Genomic DNA, 10,251 nt, shown 5'->3' on the forward strand with positions numbered 1-10,251 from the left:
TTGCTTGCATGGTTTCTGCTGGGAAATCAGAGCTTATTTCTTACTGGTTGTCCTTTATAAGTAACGTTTTATTTTTCCTGTGCTGCTTTCAGGATTCTTTGTCTGTCTTTGGTTTTGATGAGTTTGATGATGATATGCCTTGGTGACTTTTTCTTTTGGGGTCTATCCAGTTTGGGGTTTGTTGGACTTCCTGAATGGATATATTCTCATCTTTCATCCTATCAGGGAAGTTCTCCTCCAACTAATCTTGACAATTTTCTCAGTAGTTTTATTTTTCTTTTCTTGTTCTGATATTCCAAAGTATCATAAGTTATTCCTTTTGATGATATCCCACATGAACCTTAGGCTTTCTTCATTTTGTTTTGATCTTTTTTCTGATTGATTCCTTTCCAAAGAAGTATTCAGGTATTTGTTGTCAATCTCATTAATTCTGTCTTCCATTGCATCAATTCTACTCCTTTGCCCTTCCAATGTGTTATCTATTTCTCACAATTTAGTATTAATCTTCTGGATTTCTATCTGTAGATTAGAATAATTTCTAATTTTTCATATATTTCATCATTTTGTTCTTGTATTTTCTTCCAAAATTCCTCCAGGGTTTTTTTTCTGTGTATTCTTTGGTCTGTCTCTCAATCCTTTGAAGATACCTAAATACAATTATTTTGGATTCTTTATTAGAGAGTTTTAATGCTGCTTCTTCCTCAGGGATGTGTTCTGGGTCTGTATCCTGCTCCCTTGTTTCTACCACTTTATCTTGCTTTTTCATGTGGACAATGATGGCCTGTTGTTTCTGAGACATCATGGCATTGTTGTACTTAGATCCCTGTTAACTGTTTGTGAAGAGCAGCCAAGGGTGAGTCAGGCTCTTCTGGGTGGTTGTTTATTGTTGGGCCATTGGTGGAGAAGGAAGTGGGGCTCTCACTTAGTAAGTGAAGCTCCACGAGGTGTAGGTGTAGTTGTGTCATATGGGGACTGTTGGTGTCTTCCACTCAGATAAATATAATATTTGAATAACTGTAAATAAAATAAGAGCACATGGACAAAACAAATTACACCATTTAGTCACACAAGAAGAGTAAAAAAAAAAAAAAAAAAAGAAAAACAAAGTTACAATATCTGGGGAGAGAGTAATAAGATAAAAAAGGTAGATAAGGAGAATAATGAAGAAAAAAATGCGAAAATGCAAAAAGAAAAACAAGGAATGGGTTTAACCATGAGAAAGAAAAAAAAAATTGCAACCAGGAACAGGGAATGGAAAAAAAGTTGTAAACTAGAACCTGGGAGGGTAAGAATAAAGAATAATGGTTAAAAGGACAAAAGTAATGATAATAATAGTAGTTTTAAAACAGACAAAAGTTAACAAACTAAAAAATAGAGAAAAGAAAAAAAAATCTGGGCAAGGCGTCGCAGGGCACCAGGTTCCATCCAAGCAAACAGACTGGGATGAAATTCCTGTTGGCCTAGAAAGTGGGTGGGAGTGAGGGATGACCTCACCTTCATTCACCAAGAGGGTGTGGGGTATAAGAATAACAAGGGGAATGTCGCACCTTTCCAGTCATCCGGGTCAGGAATATCCTTGGGGGGGTTCCCAGCAAGTGGAGCATATTCTTAAATCCTTGGAATCTGGAAGAATGCTGTCACTTTAAATATCCAAAATAGTCAAGCCACTTGTAAACATTCACAATGACTGTGGCCTCTGGACAGTCAAAAATCCACAGCTCAGCCAGCCTTCCTCTTCGTTGCTTTGCCTTTTATTCCCCAGCCACCATAGCAGTCCTCTGTGCAGTCTCTGGCTAGCAGCGCTGATTTTTAGGTTAATTCTTGGGTCTTACCACCACTTGGCAATATCCGAACTGTCTGTGCCATCAGGATCACTACCAGACTGCAGCTCCATAAGTCTCCTTTTTAGGTATTTTCATCCAAATTCTTCTGCTAGTTGGAGTTTACGCAACTTCTATATCCTTCCCTTAAGGCTCAGGCGTCCAGGGATTACCTCCTGTATCTGTTTTAATTGGTTCCCTTTTCTTTGTTGAAGAGGGTCTATGCACTCTTTCTGCCTATTCCACCATCTTACCAGAATTCCTTTTTCAAACATCATTTAAAAAGCTAAGTACAGAATAACAATACTCAATATGAATAGAGCCATACTTCATAAGGATGTCCAGGACCAATTCCAGAATCTTCCTCACAACATGGATATACCATAAAAGATCCATCTAACAGGTTTCCAAGTTTTCCAATTACCTTTACATAATTCTGGAATCCCAATTCGAAAAGAGCATGGGTGTTTAATTTATGCTGCAATGTCCTTATAACCAGAGTATTAAGTATAAGGACTGCCTCATGAACATTATGCAAATGTTCACCTAGTTTCCTTATTTCATCATTGGCAATATTCTATATCTTCTCCAAAGCATGTAAGTTATCCTCAATATCAGTAATATTATAGTCAATCCACGGTGCCTGTTCCACACTATCCTTAAGCATGATAAGGAAATTCTGGAATGTCCTTTCATCCAGTATCCAGGGTAAGTCTTGACAGACTGCTTATCATGTGACACAGAAATATTAATAACACTGTATAATTTAATACGATCATTGATCAAAGTCATATTATAATTCTGGATGTCAGAGTGATTAAAGTACATTATAGAAGCATTAGTGGTACTTACAATCCATTGACACAATCCTAGACTATAAAATAGGTGAGATTGTTTAATCAAAGAAGTTTCGACCACTTCCACAGAAGGGGAAAAAGGTGAAAAGGTTAAATATACTTCTGGCTGCCACTGATATAACATAGTCTTTGGGACTAAGAACCCATCTATGTATGTCATGCTATCAGTAGACAGAACATAAGAAGTTTGTAACTTCTGAGGAGTAGCTACTGTGTTATATCCCAACATGGAATCTCCACTAAACAGCTCTAATACTGAAAGTCTTCATTCCCTTGTCTTGCTACATCCAGAGGGTCTGGCCATTTCCAGGTAAGGGTGTGGAGAGCTGCATAGTTAAATCCTAAATCATAACATTGCATAAATCCATCCACACTTGCAGTAACAGAACAAGCACACTATTACATGCAATTGTGAGTATATTTTGGGTTGTATAGGCTCAAAGTGATTGCATATTGACTTCCACTGTGTCCAATTTTATCTTATTATCCTTAATTAGTTATGATTGGTAATAGACAATATCTTGTATGTGATGTATAATAATGTTAATTTCACCCAGGGCTTTAGAGATTTTGTCTGCAAAATAATGTACTGACTTTTGCATATGGTTTAGACTGTGCAGGTTAGACCAGTACTCATTATGTACAGAGAATAGCTCTGCCCTTATTTCAGATATTTCTGATTCTTATATCCCATCAATAAGAAAGTTAGCTAGGAGGAGTCCAGCTATTAGCTACAAAGTTCTTCTAATGAGTGACCTGTCTAGTGGAGGCATAACCAGTAGGATATGCATTCCAGCTTCCAAGCCTGCGAACTCACATTGAGGCATGAGAGTTTGAACATTAAAGTCAAATTTGTTAAATACATAAATAATTGATCTCACTTCAAGCTTATATATAAGCCTAATAGGTTTAGAAAAGATGGGAGTATATGGCCCAGGAGAATTTGTGGAGGGTCATTCTGTAGTCTGATGGTCCAAACAGGTTTATAATGTCTGCCCTCAGACACATACTGGCATTGTAACAGTCTCTCAATTACACATGGTCCTAGGCTATACTGTACATATCAATCCAACAAAATTCCAGAAGCCAAGAATATAGGCAATCTATTTTCATACAATGCCTGATTCAGATATTTAAGATGTTGTGCCAACCATGCAGTATACTGCCCCTTCTCATCAATGTATCGTGCATCAAAAAGGAAAAGTAATAATGCAACAATCCAGGTGCTATATTTTGCAACAATTTAGGATTGATTTTATATCCTAAAGTATTCCACCAGTTAGTAGACCTGAACTGGGCCTTATTATTTCTATCCAATAGGGCATACATATATTCATCTTCATAGATCACAGGGAAATTTTCTAATCTTATAGGAATCATAGTCAGTTTTTAGGGTTCATAATTCCATGGTACAGAAAATATTTCATTTCAATAGTCTCTCTTTTTGTGCCGTTAGGTTGAAAAGGTCCTGTAATGCTAGGGGAGCTAGGCAATATGTGAAAAATATATTCATAATAATGTTTGCAGAGGGTTATAACATAACTCTACCTCCGAAACAGCTCCAATGCAGGTGGAAAGTTTCCTGTATAAAGGTCTAGTAAATACCCGCTCTGCAGCTTTGGTGGAGCCAAACATGACTCCAGGTGATTAGAGGGATCAAACCTATACAGAGACATGTCAAAAGGAAAAAGCCTAATCATATTGTTTTGTGGTACCCTACTTACCTTAGGAATAGAGAGATTATACCATTTCTTAGATCCACCCATCATAACATACCCTTCTAGTTTATGCAACCAATCATCAAAAAATTTGGATGCATTAATGACAGTTCCATTTCATATTAAAGTAAAATTATACAAAGGATTAGCTTCATAGTTAGCCACAGGTACAGTTGACTTCTGTGTTGAGTTCCATACCCAGCCATCTCCCACTAATTGAGAATTATTCAGCCCCCCTTTGGTAACATTTAACCACTTTTTCCAGAATCACTTCCGAACCTCCCATATCTTTACATACCTTTACCTAAAGTTCTTAGGGTGTAATCTCCAGTAATGATAAGGATAGTCAGGAAGTACACTAAAATTCATGTTAAAACAAGTCAGATAAATCTGGTATAGAAGCTATCAGACCTATTATGACAAAACATTTTATTCTCATACTGCTCTAATTCACTAATAGCCAAGTTGGTCATTAGTCCTGGTACACAGATTCCTGCATACTCAATGCACTTGTCTCTAACTGCCTCCCTTTTTTGTAATGTCAAGGGGGAGTACCAAAGTTCTGATATGGTTCAGTAATAACTATAAGAACTGCTCTACTCTGCCAGTTAAAGTCTTTAAGAACAGAATTAAAATATGCAGCCAGTGTCAGTACTTCTTCCAAGGGCATAAGCATAAGTGATTGTCTAGTGCAAGCAATCATGCAGAAGTTACCAAAGGTATAAAAATTGGGAAAATTGGTCAACTTATAATATGTGATATCATCTTCTTTGATGGAAGCATTATATTCCAAAGGATATCTATATGGCATATACAGATTGAGTGGTGCATTAAATGCAGGCAAAGGTTTATAGTAAACTGCAGTAATACGTTCAGCAATAGTACTATACTGCTAGCAGTAGCACTACTGGCACTAGCAGCAGTAGTAGTACTGTCAGTAGTCACTACTTTCATCATAATCACCCTCAAAAGCATCACTGAAATTCTCCTGTCTACAAAAAAAAAAAAAAAAAATGTATCTTGGTAAACGACTTAAAAGAATACAACAAATGGTCTGTGCATGAATCAGGAGGCGCTGTCACTTGGGTGAGCTTTGGTCCTTTACTGGTTATATTCACCCTTGTGTCATATTCCTGATGAATATGCACCAGTACTCACTGATTGGACACATTATTAAAGAATGAGTTGTATAAGCAAGAGAAAAGAATGTTATACTCATAAGGATCTTTTCTACACAAACTCAGAGGTAAATTACTTTGCTTATTCACATCATAATATGAGGCCGCTAAAAAAGCACAAGCCTGGGCAATGCAGTGCTCTCTCTGAACACCAGGAGATGTAAACCTACATAAATGGGAAACATGTATGGTTTTAGCACAATGATTATAACACATGGTAAACAACTCAGCAAGTTTATTCTAGTTTTTGTGCAGATCTATTGTATCTTTGTAAAGCAACAATGGGTCTGCTAACCATGTCTGGGTATATTTAGTGGCGTTTTTAGAATGATAATGGATAAAAACAGTATCAAAGCCTTTAACTGTACAAAGCATGCTACCATCTAGGAGCAGTAGCAGTAGAATTTGCTGCCACTATTTAGTCGTTGAAGCATCAGGGTGCTAACCAAAAAGGGGGTTCTGATCCACCCATGGCTCTGAAAGAAAAAGATTTAGAGCTCTGGTGGCATAGTGGATAAGGAACTTGACTGCTAATCAGAAGGTCAGCAATTCAAACCCACCAGCTGCTCCATGGAAGAAAGACTGCCATCTATTTCTGTGAAGATTTACAGCCTTGGAAACCCAAAAGGGTTTGCTATAATGCTATGAATCAGAAATGACTTGGATGGCAGTGAGTTTGTTTTTTTTTTTCAATAAATACAAAGCATCCTAGCACTACTGCTTCACCTCCCATTCTCCCACATAAGCTTCCAACAAACATTGTAACAATGAAGACATCAACCAATGGAGAGAGATGACATTCAATGGGTTCAAAGGTCCCCAATGTCCATCTAACCTCTTAATCACCTGGAATCTCAAGCAATCCACATAATACAGCAATAAATGAGCAAATTGCAAATCCTTAGTAGGTGGCAGTTGCACCACTAACTCCTGTATCCCTATCAACAAACCTCCGAAATCAGGCAAGTATGGGAAGTAGCTGGCTCCAATGTCCTGAAGCAAATCCACACTCAGGGACCATGAGACTTGTCTTCCTTCCTGGATAAATGCCACAGTATCCATTTCCTCAGTTTCTTCTACTGGAGATTCTTTTTTATCCACCAGCTTTCATTCCATTCATCCACATCCCAGTGGAATAGCAGGCATGAGCAAATGCTGTATGTGTCCACAGAGTCCCACGTCATCTGGGTCAAATCTACTATATCTCTGGAACTACTTTTTTTTTTTTTTTTTTTAACAGAGTGGAGATGACAAAAGCAGTATAATTAGGAAGCATATAACAAGAATGTCTACTAGTATTGTTATTTGAACAATCACTTTCCTCACTAAAATGATAGTAAAACATCACAATTAAAACAACCAAGATTAATACTAGGTCAATAAGCAAGGTACACAGTAACCTAACCAGATCCAAACTCTCTAGATAGACTTAATACTTTCCCATTTTGTCAATCTATTTACAACGGAGTGCATATATACAAGATAAAAGCACTCACCATTGTGGAAGTACCCACAACCAGGATACTTGGAGTACCGATTGTTTAACTTTACAAACATCCAGGGGCGTCCAATCAGTATTAATGCTTTGGGTGTCTAATGTAATAAGCAAAACAAGACAAAGTTTTTCCAGACAGCAGAGTTCCTAAGTCTATCACTCACTCTCTAGATTGACTCCTTTTTTCGTTTGATCTTCAATGACTAGAATCTGATCTTTAATAAGGGGTAACATATCCTCAATAAGGGGCAACTTGCTGCATTTTCTTGTATTTTATTGTTCCAATTTTCCTTTAGTACCAGTTATCCATGTAACTGGTCCACTTTCTCTGGGAACAATTTCCTGCAATGAGATAGAATTATTGTCTCTGTCTTTAACAAATACTTTATAAGGTATCAAGCTTTTGTCTTCAGTGGGAGAAACAGTTCCTATGCTACATCTAAGTTTTTAGGTTCGGGTTGTGATATCTCATGTGAAGTGGTCTATACAGCCTATCTTTAGAACTGAACTCAAAACATGCTAAATCCAAGGCTTGTTGAAATGTGTCCTGCTTCTCTAAAGCCTTAAGCTTATTCTTAAGAAATCCACTGAAACTTTCTACATATCCAACAACTGTGGAGTTATAGGCTATGTGCTAATTCCACTGTATATCCATCCCTTTGAGCTGCGTACTTTTTGACCACATGTGCAAGGAAGGTTGGGCAATCTACTTCTGTAGTGATACTGCCTCAGCAACCCAAGGAGGGGTCGCATGAGTCGGGTCCGACTCAACGGCACATAACAACAACAACAGCTTTACAATGACTGCCTTGATCAGATTCCATTATCCTAGATGCTCCATACTGTGCTAACCAACTGTTCAATAATGTGTTTGTGACCAGACCCATAGGTTTAGCTGCTGCTGCCACACAGTCCAGTCCACTATAGATACCTAGCAACATAGTTGCATACTTTAGGGGATATTCATGTTTCATAGGTCCTGTAAAGTCAATCTGCAATATGAAATTGAAAATATTAGGTTTGTATGTATCTGCCAAAGTTCTGAGCTTGTATCTACTAATTAAACATTTACCCTATTCACCTCCTGCCATGGCTTTCCTAACAAGCTCAAGTCTAAATTCCTCTTTTTGGTCCACTCAAACATAGAGTGTGTACCCTTATGACCTAATAATTCATGCAAGTTAAAAATTTGTTCCTTAGTCCATACTGTTTATGTGTTTTCAGGTGCTTTCCATTTATCTCTTGTCCTTTGCATGATAATATTGGGTATGTCAATCATTTCCCAATTATTCTCTCTCTCGTGCAATTTTAGTGAAAGAAACTTATCTCTAATCTTCCAAACTTTCTCTAAAATTACTGGCTTTATCTTACTTGTGCAGGTTTCTCTAGTTAGCCTATATATCTTATTATTAAATTTCAACATCTCCAAACCATCCTTCCTATGTGCATCCATGTGTGTTACATAAATCTTAATGCTATGTGAGGCCTGGTCTAGTTCTTGCCCATACTCTTTGGACCAAAGAGGTTTACCATTAATCAGCCAATTCTTCTTCTTCCTTTGTCTGGACCATAAGGCAATGTCATTTGCTACAGCCCATGAATCCATGAAGATGTATATCTTAGTCTGTTTTTCCTTTAGCCACCTCCTTCCCGCTAATACCACAGCAATCACTTCTGCATGCTGCGCCGACCTACTCTTATTTTGTTTCTGCAGAGTTAGGTGATCCACTGGCTGCAGAGCTGCTGCTGGCCATTCTGTTACACCAGAGGCCATGGAGGCTGATCCATCTGTAAACCAGGCATTCATCAGGTCAGGAGAAAAGGAGGGACCCCATATCCCCATATGGGCATGGATTTGTTCCTCCCTTACATTTATTTGCGGGGATACTAGTTCAACCTGGACCAGTTCCTCAATGAGGTTACCTGGGTGGCCTTGGTGGGATACATTTCTATCCTGGATGTACCATTTCCAAGCTAGCAGGTTAGATTCTATCTGTACTCCTGCCAGTTCATCCAGAGTCATCTTAACCCACTGGAGAATAGACAGGTGGCACCTCAGTGTTACGATTTCCTTGCCCATCAGCGGTTAAGTTTGTCCCAGTGCTTCATATGCCAGTCAAATAAGTTTCTCAAATGGAGAAAATTTGTTTTCTGAGTGTGGGAAGCACCCAGTCCAAAACCCCACAGGCATAAATTTGGCATTTGCCTCATCCTTTCTCCACAATTCCCAGGTTCCATTTCCATAGGTGTATAGCAGGTCCAGTCTCAGCTTCCTAGTTGGTGTAGGATATTACAAATGCTGGAAGGTACGTATGTGTCCTTGTACCTCCTCTAGTGCCTTCTGTTGCTTGATTCCTCACACGAAATCCTCAGCTTTCCTAGTAACCTTATATACAGGCTTGAGGGGAACAGTCAAAAAAGGAAATATGCTGAGTCCAATAACCAAATAATCCTATTAGCCTCCAGAGCCTTATGCTTTTTTTTTTTTTAGGTGCAGATAGAGTCATAATCTTATTGATCCTATCCATACAGTGGCTGGGATCATCCTAGTGGATGTTCCCTCTACTGTACCTAAAACTTTAGCCTCAATAGAGGGTCCAGAGGTTTTCTCTGCATCAATTGTCTACGCCTTGGTCTTCAGAGCAGAAATCAATCTCTCTTCTTTTTTTACTTAATACTTTCTTGTCATCATTAGCCATAATGATGCCATCAATATAAGAAATTGTCAGGGATGTATATTTGATATTATCAATATGTGTAGATAAAATAGAATGTGCTATTACTGGGCTGTTTAAATACAGTTGGGAGAGGCACTTGAGATGATAATATTTGCTTTTCCAAGAGAAGGTAGTACATTCCCTGGATTTCATATCCAGAAGAATAGCAAAGAACATATCAGATAGATCAACAGCAGCATGATACTTTTTTTAATTTAATTTTAATTTTATTTTATTTATTGTGGTTTGGGTGAAGACTTACAGAGCAAATTCACTTTCCACACAGCAGTTCACATATACATTGTCTCATGTCATTGACCACAGTTTACAATGTAACAGCTCCCCTCCCAATTCCTCCCCATAGTTACCTCTTCCCAGTGACCATCCCTCCATACTCTCCTGCACCCTGAGCTGTCTCCCTGTGCATAAGCAGCCCTTCCTTCTCCCATGATTGTTCTCTCCAGGG

The sequence above is a fragment of the Orycteropus afer genome, unplaced genomic scaffold (genome assembly GCF_000298275.1).
Source record: "Orycteropus afer afer isolate SDZICR_OR568_19922 unplaced genomic scaffold, OryAfe1.0 scaffold00157, whole genome shotgun sequence".
In the NCBI taxonomy this organism is placed as follows: domain Eukaryota; kingdom Metazoa; phylum Chordata; class Mammalia; order Tubulidentata; family Orycteropodidae; genus Orycteropus; species Orycteropus afer.